The following is a 15,875-nucleotide window of genomic DNA, read 5'->3' on the forward strand; positions in this document are numbered from 1 at the left end:
AGTGGCCCCGAAATATGGTGTGGTTAGTTTTTTTTTAAATTAATTAATTTATTTTGTCTGTGTTGGGTCTTCGTTGCTGCGTGCGGGCTTTCTCTAGTTGTTGCGAGTGGGGGCTGCTCTTCATTGTGGTGTGTGGACTTCTCCTTGAGGTGGCTTCTCTTGTTGTGGAGCATGGGCTCTAGAGAGCAGACTTCAGTAGTTGTGGCTTGCAGGCTCTAGAGCTCAGGCTCAGTAGTCGCGGCACATGGGCTCAGCTGCTCCACAGCATGTGAGATCTTCCCAGACCAGGGTTTGAACCCGTGTTCCCCTGCATTGGCAGGTGGATTCTTAACCACTGTGCCACAAGGGAAGTCCTGGTGTGGTTAGTTTTTATGGGCCCAGTAATTTCTTAGATTAATAAGTGGGAGGATTATTCCACCTATTTGGAGAAGGGGCAGGGATTTCCAGGATTTGGGCCACTGCCCACTTTTTGACCTTTTATGGTTAGCCTCGGAATAGTCATGGCGCCTGTGGGTGAGTCAGTCAGCATGCTAATGTATTACAATACGTGTATAATGAGGCTCAAGGTTTACTGGAAATTGAATCTTCTGTCATCTTGGGCCTAATCGGTTCTAACCAGTTTATGTCGTATCCTCAACAGCTATGTCATTCTTTTAAAGGTTGTGCCCTGCCCCCTTCCCTCCTGTCTCAGAAGCAGGGAAAGATAAACTAGAGCTCCATACCCTGGTGTGGAATGCATAACAACTCTCGGAAACAACAAAGTTGATTTGAACTATTTGGCTTGAGTGCACTGGTTGTCTACAAATCCAACAATTTAAACATTTGCATATTGAGTATCGCCCTGAAGCAGGGCTGGATGTTCTTTTCAGCAGGAAAAGTCTCCCCTTCTTCCAAAGGCCCCAGTATAACTCCTACAAAGGAGCATACACTGATAAAGTGTTGAAATTGATTTTCTGGGTCAAGCTCTGCATTATAACAAATATGTATTCAACCAGAAAAGTAAGCCTTAAATTGCTTACTCTTTTTTTGTAAAAAAAGAGTTCCCTTTGCTGCTGCCTAGATTGTTACACAAGCATATAAATCCTTTTAATTGGCCCACCCCTGGGGCAAACAGCTCACCCCAGTAAGTAATCATGTGGAAGAGTGGAGGCTGCGGAGGTGGGGTGCCTCCTGCTGAACATTCTCTGCTTTTATTTTACCAACTGATTTTAAAAGGCGGCATTGTAACTTGGCATTAAATATTTAAGAATGATATTAAGGTAAGATTGATTCATTAACAGGCATAATGGAGTAGGGAAGCCGCATGGAGTGACTAAAGGGCTTCACAGTAGGAAATCTATGCTAGCAGGCATCAATCCGCACCTGATAATGGTCATGAAAAGGCTCACAGTCTTGCTATTTAAATAAATTGATGTGAAATTCATCTGCCGTTTAGAGATATTGGAAATGCAAGGCACTAACTCTATTTCTTGGCAAGCAGCCCAATTTAAGTCCTGGGACCATTTATCAGAGTGCCAAGTGTAGTTCAAGTTGCTACCAAGATTTTACCATTTACCAAATGGCAATTTGTTCTAAAAGGGGATACAGGGGATGGGGGGAGCTTAAGGGTGTGGTAGAAAAAGATACTGGACTCAGACAATTGCAATTTAGTCCTGACTTCTCTACTAATCACTGTATGTCATTGAATCTCCCTAAAGTTGTCTCTTTATCTCTATAATGGGAAGAATAACATGCCTGCTTTACTTACTTGTGAGGCACAAAACAAGATAATAAAAGCAAAAACACATTTTAGTTTAAAAAGTGCTAATCAAATTATGAGTTATTACTAATAGCATAATTCTTGTGGGGGCACCGTAAGTGCCTGCCATTTATTTCCCTTAGTGTTCTACACTGTTCCCTCTCCTCCCTTTTCTTGTTTTGATCAGACAATCTCAGAGCTGGAAGGAGAGTAAAAGTGTCAACCTTTTAAAAGGCTCACACCTTATGAGATACATAGGTTTGTATTTCTTGTTGCTAAAATGTTCAGAGTAGTCTTGTAGTTTTATTAGCCACATCTTGGTGAAATATAAATCAATAGAAGACACTTTAAAAGCACTCAAAATGATCATAAAGAGAAGCTGCCTAATTTGAGAATATTATTTATTTTATGGTAAGACTTTTAACAGATCTTTGTTGATTCCAGTTATTTTGAAACATGACATTCTTTCTTTCATCTTGCCCAGGTGGATGTGTTTGGCAGATTCGTTGTGGAATATAGAAATCTGATTTATGCCTTTTAATTTTAGAGAAATATAACTCAAAACAAATTAAGTCATGCTTTGCATTGAAATGGGAGTTCTGAAAAACAATATACTTACTTTTCAATGATGAATTGTCTCCCATTAAAAGTTTGAAACAAGCAATAAGATGGATTATAATCACTTGTGGTCCATGTTTCTCTGTTGAGTCAATTAAACAAAGTGCACAGTAGCCCACTAAATGTCCACTGATAGAGTATGTATATTAGAAATTACGTTAAGTTGTTTACCATTCTGATTCCTTTGTTGTTTGCTTTTTTAATTATTTTGTATACATTATTAAATACAATACTTAATAAAATGATTGACTATAGTTTGCTGAATATTATTTAATCATTAACATCTAATATACTTCAATATCCTCTATGATTGAACCTGATAGCTTACTTAGTCAAATGAAGATATTTCCATTAAGGGCAAGCAGTGCAACAATAATTCAACTATACCCAGTGTGACCCTATTCAGTGTCTCCTTTTATGTGGCAAGGTGATATTTTCCAACACTTCTCACTATGCTCTGGCAATTGCCATTATACTGGCTATAACTCATCTGTCTTATTCAACCTTCCTTTATTGATTTTTATCTTTCCTGGCTGTCACCAGAATAATGGTTTCAACAAGAATTTAGTTGGTATTAGCTTCTTTTTGCTTAGGAACCAGCATGTGCAAAGAAGCATTAGCTATATTGATAAAATTTAGTGGAAAAACAGCTGGCCACTCTCTTCCCAGATTAGCTTGGAAGAGAATGTCTAGTATTTTTCAACTGAACATTCTTCACAAGATATTAAGAAAGAAATAGTGTTAGTGGTTGATTAGGGAGATAGTGGGACACTGCTAAAATAGACTGCTGCCTATTGGATTTTTGATCTGAATAGATGCTTAATTCTCTGATGTTTTATGTAATAAAAGTCCAATAGAACTCACAATTCTCTTCTTTTTTTCCTTCCAGTTTTATTGATATATAATTGACATACAGCACTGTATAAGTTTAGGATGTACAGAAAAATGATTTGATTCACATACATCATGAAGTGATCACCACAATAAGTTTAGTGAACATCAATCATCTCATACAGATACAAAATTAAACTGGAAGTGTGTACTTTTTGACTGCCTTCATCGAATAACCCCTTCCCCCCCTTCCCCTACATCCTATTTCTAGTAACCACAAATCTGATCTCTTTTCCTATGAGTTTGTTTGTTTGTTTGTTTTTGAAGTATAGTTGACCTACAACACTATGTTAGTTCCTGGTATACGACATAGTGATTCGATGTTTCTGTGCATTTCAAACTGATCACCATGATAAGTCTAGTTATGATATGTCACAAATGGCGAAATTTCATTCTTTTCTTTGGCTGAGTAGTAGTCCATATATATATATATGTGTGCGTGTGTATATATATATATATATATGGCACATCTTCTTTATCCATTTGTCTATTGATAGTCACTTAGGTTGCTTCCATACCCTGGCTATTGTAAATAATGCTGCAATGCACATAGGGGTGCATATATCTTTTCTGATGAGCGTTTTTGGTTTCTTAGATAAATGCCCAGGAGTGAAATTGCTGGTTCACATGGTAGTTCTATATTTAATTTTTTGAGGAATCTCCATACTGTTTTCCATAATGGCTGCACGAATTCACATTCCCAAAAACAGAACTTGAGGGGTCCCTTTTCCCCACCTCACAATTCTCTTCTTTAACCCAACTCCTCCCCTTCTCCATACAGTATTGTGACTTTGTAGTCATATTTTTGTTAAACTATAGCTTCAAAATATATAAAATCATGCCTCTTATACAAATATAAAATAAACATTCCAAGATTTTATTTAACTTATTAATTAATAAGCAAACCATTAAAATGCTATAACTCATTTAAAGCAGAATTTGAAGAACAGACTATGCAATCAGGAATGATGAAATAAATGTAACCCTTTTTTGAGCTAGAAGCCCATGGGGTGGTAGACAGTAAGGAGGGGTCAACAGCTTATAAGGGATATTGTCTCTGAGGTAAACTATAGTTTCTGTAACTTGAAAACTCCCAAGGAGACATATGACATTTGGAAGTATGAGTATTTGCCACTGAGGCTTCAATACAGCTCGGAGCCTACTGTGAAGTTCTGTCCTCAGATAGGGAACTTATGATTCCAGGTGATTAGTGAACCCACTGTCAAATATCTGTGCTTATCCAGAAGCTCTTATAGATTCATAAATCACAGAAAACATTTTATCTTAAATTTTATAGCCCTCTTAGAGCAATAAAGTCAATAAAAGTGCGGTTCATTTATCTTTGAATAATTAAAATCTTGATTTTCAATAGCTATTAGATGTCCAGGTAGTCAATTGAATCCCTTTTTAAAGTGCATTAAAACCTCTATTTTCATGAAATTGAAGGGTGTTTTAGCCACTTGAAGGTAAAAATTCTGGGTCAGATGTTGCAGACCAAGTCTACCCTACTATTTATGATCATTTGATCCTTGAATTAGCATTACAACATATTTCTGTACACTTTTAAGTAGATACATACAGCAAGTTTGTCTAACGTATTAGGAATCAACATTGTAATCTTATAAAATAGCTAGTACCACTACAGTGGCTTTAAGAGAGCCTTGCCCTGTTCAGTGCAGAAATATTTCAAAGATTGCATTGCCTTGCTTTGCTTTCTAAATTTAAAATTAGATTAAAAAGGGCTTAAAATTTATCGAAATCTTTCTTAGTCTACTAAACAATATGACTTAACTTTGTACTGAGTCATCTACATTAATGGAATCATCCAGTTTTTGGTGTAGGACTATTAAAAAAGTTTATAATTGGGGTAGTCTGCAACTTATTTAATATTGAGATTTTTAAAAAAATCACCTGTTTCACAATGTTCAAATGAATTCATATAATATATCAAGGAAATGATTTTTGGTGAAAATGGATTATTTTGAAATGTGCCTCCTAAAATTGTCTTTAATGGAAATTAATTTATAATCTGTTTATATAAGCTTGTTAAAATAGATATTTTTATCTTAATTTCCCAATATGATGAATACTGATTAAAAATATAATATATAAAAATTACAAATGATTTATGCTGTCTCCATTACTCATTTCTTACAAACAGATTGACTGAGCAGACCTTGATAATTAGTCCTTTTTATTTATAATTGTATATACAGGTTCCACAGCAGCTGAAGTCAGTGATACTTTCCATAGAGTCCCAGGTACTTAAGCTCTCTGTGGGCCTTGGTTTTCTCTTTCATAATAACTGATGTTTTTCTCATTGAGCTGCTTTAAGGGTTAAATAAATCAGTACATGGAGAGTTTAGGCTCTGGCACACACTAAATACTCAATAAATAATGTTCATTATTATCTTCATTATTTGTACTATTGCTTGCTGCGTTCAAGTTCACCTCTGCACTGACCTCATGTAGATTGTGCTTATGCCTCCACACCTTCCATCTTCCTCTCTTGTCTTTGGAACAGTATCTTCATTTCAAGGTTCTTTCCTGAGTCCTGAAACCTTCCCTGAGCCAAGGATCCCCTCTTATGGTTCCACAGGTTGTACTTTGCACAATTCTAGGTGGCTCCCTTTACACTGTGTTCATCATATTTGGAGAATTATTATGACAGTATTCTAGCAAATATCACAAAGTGTCTTGCGGAAAGCTGTTTATGCCAATTTGTACAAAGTCAACATTTGGGCTAATGGAGTTAACAATTTATTATTCATCATTGAGTTTTATTAGTTTCCAAATATAGTGCAGCAGCTGGAAAGTTAGACTTGGCATGTATGCTCCTTGAGAACGGGGAACGTAGGTGGCCAAGAAATATTTGTTGAGTGGTTAAGATTAACTGAGCCTTAATGTAAGATCCAAGTTGCATCAATTTTAGTATGAATTTTAGGATAGAAGACCTTAAATTTTATTGGTTGTCTTGCTCAAAGCTATGCCTGAGCACTTGGCCTGCAGTCACAGGAATTAAATGGCTCTCACAAAACATTGAAACCTATGTCACTTCTGAGTGTCAGCTTTCTTATTTTAAAATTGGGCTAAGAGCACTTGTCCTGCTTGCCTAATTCTGAAAATCAAAACAGATCTTGTTTGGGAAAGTGATGCATAAACGTAAAAATATTATATTTTGTTCCACATGTCTTGGCAGAAATTTTTCCAATTTCTTTTTCTTATCATGACCTGCTTTGCCTCTACACTCCTTCCACTTCTTTCTTGAACTCCTACATGGAGCACAAGCTGGGCAGGTAACAGCTCTTGCTTGCTGTTCACGGTGTTAAAGCGGCTGTTAATAAAAAGCTGCGTCTTGGGAAGGGCTTGATCAGATTTTCAGGCTATTGGAAACCCCCGCTGAGAGGGCATTTGGGGTAGGTGAGGCCTCCAAACAAATAGCACAGAGAAGCCCAACGTGAAAGCAGGTATTATCTACGAAACAGAAACAGACTCACAGACATAGAGAACAGACTTGTGGTTGCCAAGGGGGAAGGGGCGTGGGGGAGGGATGGATTGGGAGTTTGGGGTTAGCAGATGCAAGCTATTGTATATAGAATAGGTAAACAACAAGGTCCTACTGCATAGCACAGGGAACAATATTCAATATCCTATGATGAATCATAATGGGAAAGAATATAAACAAGAATGTGTATATATGTATAACTGAATCACTTTGCTGTACAGCAGAAATTAACACAACATTGTAAATCAGCTATAGTTCAATTAAAAAAAAGTAAAGCAGGTTTGAGGAGGTCAGTGGGAAGTGGGCCCTGGAGTTATCAGAAGAAGCCACCCTTGTTGGGGCCATTTTTCTGGTTATCTGGCCTTTTTCATGACCATAGACTCGAGTGTACTGGGAGTTCCTGGAGCCATAGCCCTGAGCAGACACAATCCATGCAATTTAAAGTCATGAATGCTACAATTCAAACTGACACTTGAGGAATCTTAACATTTGGCTCTTGGATTAAAAGAGACAGCTTGTTCCTTTTCACAAACACATGGTTTCCTAGACTGAAGACTGAGCAGCTCTGAATTTGGTAGGCAAGGCCGAAGTGGAACATAAACTGATGCTTTAATAGAATGAGAACGGATGCTCCCAGTTCCCATAAACATTCATTTTTTTCCAGCTCATGTGCACCTTTTCTTGGGGATGAAATCAATCTTTTTGAAATGAGGAAATGAACTGTGTCACTAGCCCTCAGAGTTATGAGTGAAAAATATGGTAGGTGTTCAGCCTCTCACAGGGGCAGAGAATAATTCAGCACACTGAAGATGTCATGTCTATTCCTCAGATGATTTTAGCCAACATTTACCAAAAATCTAGTAAATTTGAATTCTTTAAAAGTTTTTAGATTATCCTTCCTGTTTTTTCTTTTTAAAAATGTGGGAATAGTTAGTGATTACTATGTTTTTTCTTTTTTAAATAAAAACAAAATCATAGATCTTTATAGCCAGAAGGATCCTTAGACACCCTGTAGTTAAATCCTTTCAACTTAAAGATAAGATACTGAGGCTCAGAGTGGTGAAATGATTGCCCAAGGTCACAGAGCAGAAAGTTGTAGAGCTGGGACTCAACTCAAGCTTTCCTCCTTCTCTTTCCTCTACACTTTTAAAAGAAAAAGAATAAATAGGACAGTTTCTTCTCATCAATGACAACCTAAAGGTTGGGTTAAAAACCTCTTGGTTGGAACTCAGCTACATATAACAATAGTTAAGAGGGTGGGTTGATATCTGACTTGTCTCCATTGTGGCTCTTCCATCTCTGGGACTTTGGGGAAATTAGTTAATCTTTCTAAGTTTCAGTCTCCTCCTTCTTAAAAAGTGGAAAATGACAGTACATAATCACTTAATCCACACAATTATATGACGAGGTAATTCATGTAAAGTGTACAGCATCGAGCCAGACACAGAGTGAATGCTTAATAAATATTACCTATTATTTTTTTGGTTACATCTGACAAAATTTTTTGAGGATGCTTTCTGTGGTTAGATCCTTCTGCAGTGGAAAAATGTTACAGTCAATGTTCCTTGGACTCTAAGTAATACTGGAATCCTGATGAGCAGATTGAAGTGTTTAAAAGTCCAACACTCCATTTGCATATTCAGTATCCTTTAGAAAGATCTGCCCTCCCAGGATTTTTGACATCAGACAATCAATTTCAGTCATTTTCCAAATGAATAGCAAGTGTAAGAGCTTTACCAAAGAGGAGAAAATAGTTAAGTCAGCTTCCCTGCCTTTGTCTGTGGTGTTCCCTCAGCTTGGAATGCTGTTCTCTTTTCTGCCTGTCCAAATTCTACTAATCCTTCGTAGTCTTGCCTCAAATGTAGCAGGAACCGTGCACTAGCTTCCCATGCTTGCTTCTTGAAAAGCATTTATCACTGTTATTTACAAGTTTCAACATAGATGTTGCTTTTTCCAGGTAGCTTTTGGCACGCCTTCCACCCCTAGGTTAGATCTCACCTTTGCACCACAGCACACTGCATTTTCCCATCCCAGAACTTGGAGAGGCGACATGACACCTTAGAGCACTAGTTCTGCTGCCAGATCACCTGGGTTCAAATTCTGGCTCTGACATTTCCTTAAATTTGATTTTGAATAGGCTACACACCTTCTCTGTACTTGTTCTCCCCTTTCTAAAATGAGGCTTAAATAGTGCCTATCTCAGGAGTTCAGAATGAGTATTAAATGGCCTAATTCATTTAAGCACATAATAAAAGTTAGTTAGCCATTATTATTATCTCATATTATCACGATCATCCACTTACTTGTCAATATATCCTTCCAGATTATAAACTCCATGAAATCTGTACTCCTGTTGGTCTCATCATTATGTTCTCTAAGGCCAAGCAAAAATATTCATTGATGATGGAAGTGAAGCTGTGTGATCTTGAAAGGCAGGGATTATATTTTATTCACCTGTATATAGTCAGTGCCTAATACTGGCCTAATACATTGATAGTCAATAAATGTTTGATGAACGAATGAATAAATGAATGAGTGCATATTAACCTCTCCAACATCTCTCTGCCAAGCCTGGAATTAATTGCTAATTCCTTTGTGCCCCTGGATTCTCACAGCACTTAGCTGGTTCCTTTACTATACCACTTGTGCATGACCTCCCTACATTATACTGTCTGTACTTCTGTTTCCCTGACTAAGTTTTGAACTCTTTCAAGATGAGGCCCTGTGTTCATGTGAATTCCTTCAGCACTTATCATAGTGTAAGTGCCCAAGGCATGTTTGCTTCAAAACGAAACTAAACAACAGTGACTTTGGTCAAAGGTGATTTGAAACATGTTGAGAATCTTATTGATTGCTGGGTCCCTGGTTCCATCATGATTTCCCTCCAAAAAGTTTTTTAAGATGAATTTCCTAAAAAAAAAAAAAAAAAAATAGGAACTTATTTTTAAAAAGTGCCAAGTAGTCATTCTCAGAAAAAATTCCAGGAGAAGTTGTTTTTTATTTACTCCTAACTCTGAATTCAATTATTCAGAACTACATATTGTTTTTGTTTTTTCAAAAATTGTCTTCTTTACACTGTGTTATGCTTTGGATCTTATTTAAAAGAGAACATGTTCCTCATCTCAGTTTAAGCTACTGAAATCTCATAGTATTCTCTGGAGGCAAGAGGCCAGCTCGTTATAATATGGACATTGAAATCAAGTTGAATAAGCAACATCTCAGAAATGCATGTTGTAGCTGAACACAGCATCCGGTGTTGTCTGTGTTTTTATTTCAATAGCACTCATGTCAGGGTTGGAGCACATATTCTTTCCCTGGTTTGTTAATTCTGCCAAAATGTCATTCTTGTCAAAGTGCCTACAGAGGCCCACAATAGATGTTAAAAATGTAGCCTTGTGGAAAGTTGCTGTTAATATGATTTAGCTTTTGAAGTCAAGATGCTTTTCTATATAAGCATTTTGGTTTTTGTCATACCTCAGCATGAATACTTCTATGTTTGTTTGACTTCCATAAAGGAACCAATTTGTTGAAGTATAGTCACATAGCTGGTAATTAGGCATTAAGATTATCCCCAAATTCTGCCAGGGCACTGAGGGTCATATAGGGTTGTAGATATCTAGCTAATGAGTTGGACTCATTTTAAAAAAATCATTTGTCATGCTTATTAGAATGAACCTATATTCCTTTATTACCCAGTACAAATTCTTTCCATATCAAGCCCAGAGTATAAAATTAAAATTGCATGAAACATTGATCTCCTTCTTCATTAATCAATCACACTAGTTAATTATATACAGGTGTCAGCCTCTATCTAATGGCAGATGCTTTCTGACCACCAATATAATGCTGAATATTTGCTGTGTACACTTTAAAGGGAACTGAGATGTGTATAATACAAACCATTCTCCTTTCATTATACCATGAGTTGAGAATTTTACCCACATTATACTTAGGGATAACTTTAATTAGGAATATCTGACAGCTAATCCAAGGATAATGAATTTGAGGGCTTAAATGAACAAAAGGATAAAATAGTGTAAAAGTAGGTCAAATTAATTTTTACAAAATTAAATATTCATTTCGATAGTGTTTCAAGAACTTTTTTTGAATTTCTTTGTTTAGCTTACTTAATATGTTACCTGAAATAAGTAACCAAATAATCACTGCATAATTCTATAATCACATGGTACTGCATCTAGAAAAACATGCAGCATGCAATGCCCTTTGAAAAGTGTTATACAGTGACCATTAACAAAGTCTTGTGCAATTGAGGATAGTCTGATAGAATAAGTCTTCAATCTATTGACTTCCTTTCATTATAACTTTAAATGTCTATTCTCATTTAACTTTCAATCAGCTGCCCCCCAAAGGGTAAGATTATATTAAGGTACAGAGTAACATATAAGTTATAACTATATGCATTTCTTACTCTGTTTTGTTTTTCTAGGAACACCAAAAAATAGAACCTTGTTACTTATATCAGAGATGAATCAAGAACTCCAGGTATTTAGGCTAATATGAGAGCATTTTTCTTAGGGAAAAAAACCCAGTCAAATGTTAACCTAGTCAGTGAGTTTAGAATTGGTCAGCAAAGCTTATTATTATTATTTTAATTTACTTGACACAGATATCCAGTGGGCTAGATATTTAATGTTGAAATTCGCCTTATCTTATTAGCATAAATTGTATGATTACACAGTAGTTCAAGAATTGTTTTCTGAACATTAACTATCTGTGCATCACTGTGCTAGGTCCTGGGGATACAGAGGTGAAAGAATTCCTGATTTCATGGAGCTCACAGACTATTGGGAAAAAGAGATTAACAAACCAACGATTATAATAATGTGGTTTGTATGGAGTGTTATAGGTACTCAGGGAAGAGATTCCTAATCACAGAGAGGGAGGTCAAGAAACTCCCTGGGAGAGTGATCCCAGAGGGCAGTCTGAAAGGAAAGTTAGTTCCACATGAGAAGACTGGAGGGAATGGAGTCCAGAAAAAGAGAACAGCATGGACAACAGCAGGAAGACTTGGAATAGAACAGCATATTCTAGCCTGGTTATGGCTCTGGGGTTCAATATGTGCTGAGGAACAGCAAGAGATGAGGCTGGAGAAGCAGGGACCACATCATGAAGTCTCCCATGACATGCTCAGGAGTTTGGATTAATTCTTGAAAGCAACCCAGAGACTCTGAAACATTTCCAAAAAGCTTAGTGACATGGTAAGACTTGAGGTTTGTGTTACCAAACCCACGCTGATAACAGTGAGGAAGTTAGACCAGGGAGGCCAGGCTAGGTGGTTTTTACAGTATTTCAAATGAGAAATGATAATGTCCTGGGCCAACATAGTGACAGGGGAATGAAAAGGAAGGGAGAGATGAGAGACAGGAAGACTCAACAGAACTTGGTTATATGTACCCATATTAATAGGAAATTTGACCAAAGTCAATTTGGGTCAATATGTGAGATGTTTTCTCCCTGTTTCTCTTTCTTCTTTTCCCTTGTTTCTTATCAAACAGGTTTTGTTTTGTCCTAGTTGCCTCAGGGAGGTATGGGGCAAAGAGAGTAGAAGTAGCCAACATATTTTTGGTTATTGTTTTTCAAAAGCCTAAGGTTTAGGAGAGTGAAGGGGAGTTTGCAGAGTCTATAGAAAGAAGTAGAATGCATGGGAGCAATGATTTGTTATTTAAAAAATATAAAGAAATCTTCTGGATTAAAAAGAGATTCCCTTGTCACCAGAAGGAAGAGATCAGAAAAATTTAGCTGAGTGGTTCTGGCTCTGGATCCTTTGTGATGTGGCCTCAGTCATATGATGGCTTGACTGAGGTGGAGGATCAGCTTCTCATGGCAGTGGCGAGACCAGAGAGAGAAGTGGTTACAGGATGCATTCTGGCATGTGGAACTGAGAACAGTTTTGAGACAAGATGTTTGTGCCTCAAGGGTGGCCCAGAAGCAGCAGAGATCCATAGGCTCTGAGGGGATCACGTGACAGGAACAGCAAATGCTCTAGCAGAAACGTTTAAACAGGTGTCCCAATAATTAGAGAGTATCCACCACCATGTTGTTTGACAGTGCTTAAGCCCTTAGGAACCTTGAGATGATCTTGAGGGAAACCTCCAAAGCGAGTAAGGTTAAGTTTAACACTTGCTCTGAGAAACAGGAATGGAAGCTCCAATTACAGACTGGATTGCTTTCTAGAAAATAAAAGGAAGTTTTGTTTCTTCCACACCTGAGTTTGTAAACTGGGCTTTATATTTACTACACATATTTTGGGGGTTTGAAAAATTATACTCCTCACATTCTTTTTTGGATTTCTCTGGAATAGAGAGTAGCAAGAAACTTGAGTAAATGGAGAAAGGAGTAGACAATATTAGTAAAATATAAGAACAATGAGAAGGAAATAAGAGTATTAAAAAGACTCTATAGCAAGGGCCAAGGGTATTATAAGAAAGTTTTTCTCATCTGACAATTTTTTTGGTCTTTCTCTAAAGAATCCACCAGATCTGTAAAATGCTTTGTGTTTTATCTGCTCCAGAGGTTTTTGAAATAATAGCACTTTTTGTGTGTGTATCAGCCTCTGTCTGGAGCTTTTTCTTTGTAAGTGAACACTTTATGATAAAAAGAAAAGCTTATTGTCTATCTGTCTTCTTTCTTGAAGATGCTCTCTGCTCTGGGTGGGGCCATCTGTCACTAAGTGGGCACAGGGAAGGAGGTAGCACTCCCATTACCTAGCAGTGACTATAGCCTCCTGGGATTGATGAAACTGTGGGGTCACAAGCAGTGCTTTGGAGGATCCTATTACATGTTTTTTGGTGTTATCATTGCCTTCTCACAGTCTGACTTTGCTGCAAATGATAACCCCAGTTTTGCACAAACCCTTTAAAACAGAACTCTTGTCTGCTTCTGTCATCTCTTTCTCCCCAGTTTTTCTTTAAAGGTAAGTTCTTTATCATCAAAATCACTTATGAAGATTTCATTTTGTCTCTGATACTCCCAAAGGCAATGTGGAAGGCACTATCCCAGTTCTGGAATGCCTATAAACTGGTGGCTTTGGTTGCATTCTTTATAGACAAGGTCTGGGAGACAGCCAGGTTGGTTGATATCCGCATATACTGAGCATCTTATTTGCAAGAATTGGGGGCATAGGGGGTGCTTCTTCAATCAACTTTAGGAAAGCTTTCATACTGAAATGCAGTTCTTCTGTCCACTGGTTTTACATGACACTGGTTTCTCATTACATACTTGATTATCTTTGTTTAAGAACTCTCCTTTTACCTACATAGGAGCATATGATAAACTACAATAAAACATTTTTCAGTTAGTTTGAAGTGTAAACTCACTATTGATTCAGATCTTACAGTTGATGAAAAACTCTTACAGCTTTACAGACTTTAAAAAAAATATAGTTCAAAACCTATTTGTGTTTTCAGCATCTTCAATGGTTATACAGATTTCTCTCCAGAATCCTGGAGTTCCTTCTGGAGACCCCAAGTACCAAGTTCAAAGAAGAAGGAGATGGTCATTCATTCATTCATTCTGAGAATGAATATTTATTGAGCACCTTCTGTGTACCAGAGTGTGCCAGGTGCTGTGGTAGGAACCTAGGTCACGTGCTGGTGCTGAACAGACCTTCCCCCTGAGAACTCCCCCCTTGGAACTTGTGAGGGAGTTAGATAATGTGCAATGGGATTAAGTGATATAATACACATAAAGCACTTACCACAGGGCCTGGCATGTAGTTAAGTACTACTCAATGAACATTATTACTATTTATTATTACTTCTATTATCATCTGATGGGTGCCATTGGACTAACTCTTTAAGCCTTCACTGTCTGGGGTTGGGCTTCCGATAGTTGTTGCACTAAGGTCACTAAGTTCATCAACCTCAGAAATTATCTTGGTGTCTGGCATTAGGAGAGAATCTGTTTTGAAGGAAGTGCTGGCCTGCTTGTGTGCCTTGAGTCTAAATTAAAGGAGATATAGCCAGTAACCATTTCCCATTGCCCTGAAGCCACATTTCCAACTTCTAGAATACATCATTAAAACATTTTCCTTCACTCTTTCCCTCCATCATTAGTGTGATATGTCAAAACAAGATGTAGCATATCAATCATTTCTTGGAGGAATTCAATAGCAGTTTTTGTGTGTAATGAAAATGACTACCAGGTTGATAGGGAATTTACTATTGACAATCTGATATAACAGTTGTCTCACATGGTAGAAAGTGTCAAACAAACCGGAAAAGAAAACCGAGATACCAGTAGAAGTAACAAAGACGGGATAGCGTTTACTCAGAAAACTATAACTTATGATTAAACATTTATCACCATGGTTAAGGATCTAGATGGGAAATTATTGACTAAGAATTTCTAGAACACAAACTAGAACCCATAGCCTAATCTCTTAGTCATGGATATTCACATTAAGATAAGATAACTTGTAGACTTTATCTGATATCTCAACTTTCATCTCTATTCTGTATTTAATTTGATTTAGTTGTTTGTTCAATGAATAAGATCTTTAAATTTAAAAACAAGTGTGGACTTCCTAACACCATATACAAAAATAAACCCAAAATGGATTAAAGACCTAAATGCAAAGCCAGATACTATAAAACTCTTAGAGGAAAACATAGGCAGAATACTCTATGACATAAATCACAGCAAGATCCTTTTTGACCCACCTCTTAGAGTAATGGAAATAAAAACATAAATAAACAAATGGGACCTAATGAAACTTAAAAGCTTTTGCACAGCAAAGGAAACCATAAACAAGATGAAAAGACAACCCTCAGAATGGGAGAAAATACTTGCAAATGAAGCAACTGACAAAGGATTAATGTCCAAAATATACAAGCAGCTCATGCAGCTCAATATCAAAAAAACAAAAACCCCAATCCAAAAATGAGTGGAAGACCTAAATAGACATTTCTCCAAAGAAGACATACAAATTGCCAACAAACATATGAAAAGATGCTCAACACCACTAATCATTAGAGAAATGCAAATCAAAACCACAATGAGGTATCACCTTACACCAATCAGAATGGCCATCATCAAAAAGTCTAGGAACAATAAATGCTGGAGAGGGTGTGGAGAAAAGGGAACCCTCCTGCACTGTTGGTG

Source organism: Balaenoptera physalus (assembly GCF_965194825.1).
Source record: "Balaenoptera physalus genome assembly, chromosome: 10".
NCBI classification, from domain to species: Eukaryota; Metazoa; Chordata; class Mammalia; order Artiodactyla; family Balaenopteridae; genus Balaenoptera; species Balaenoptera physalus.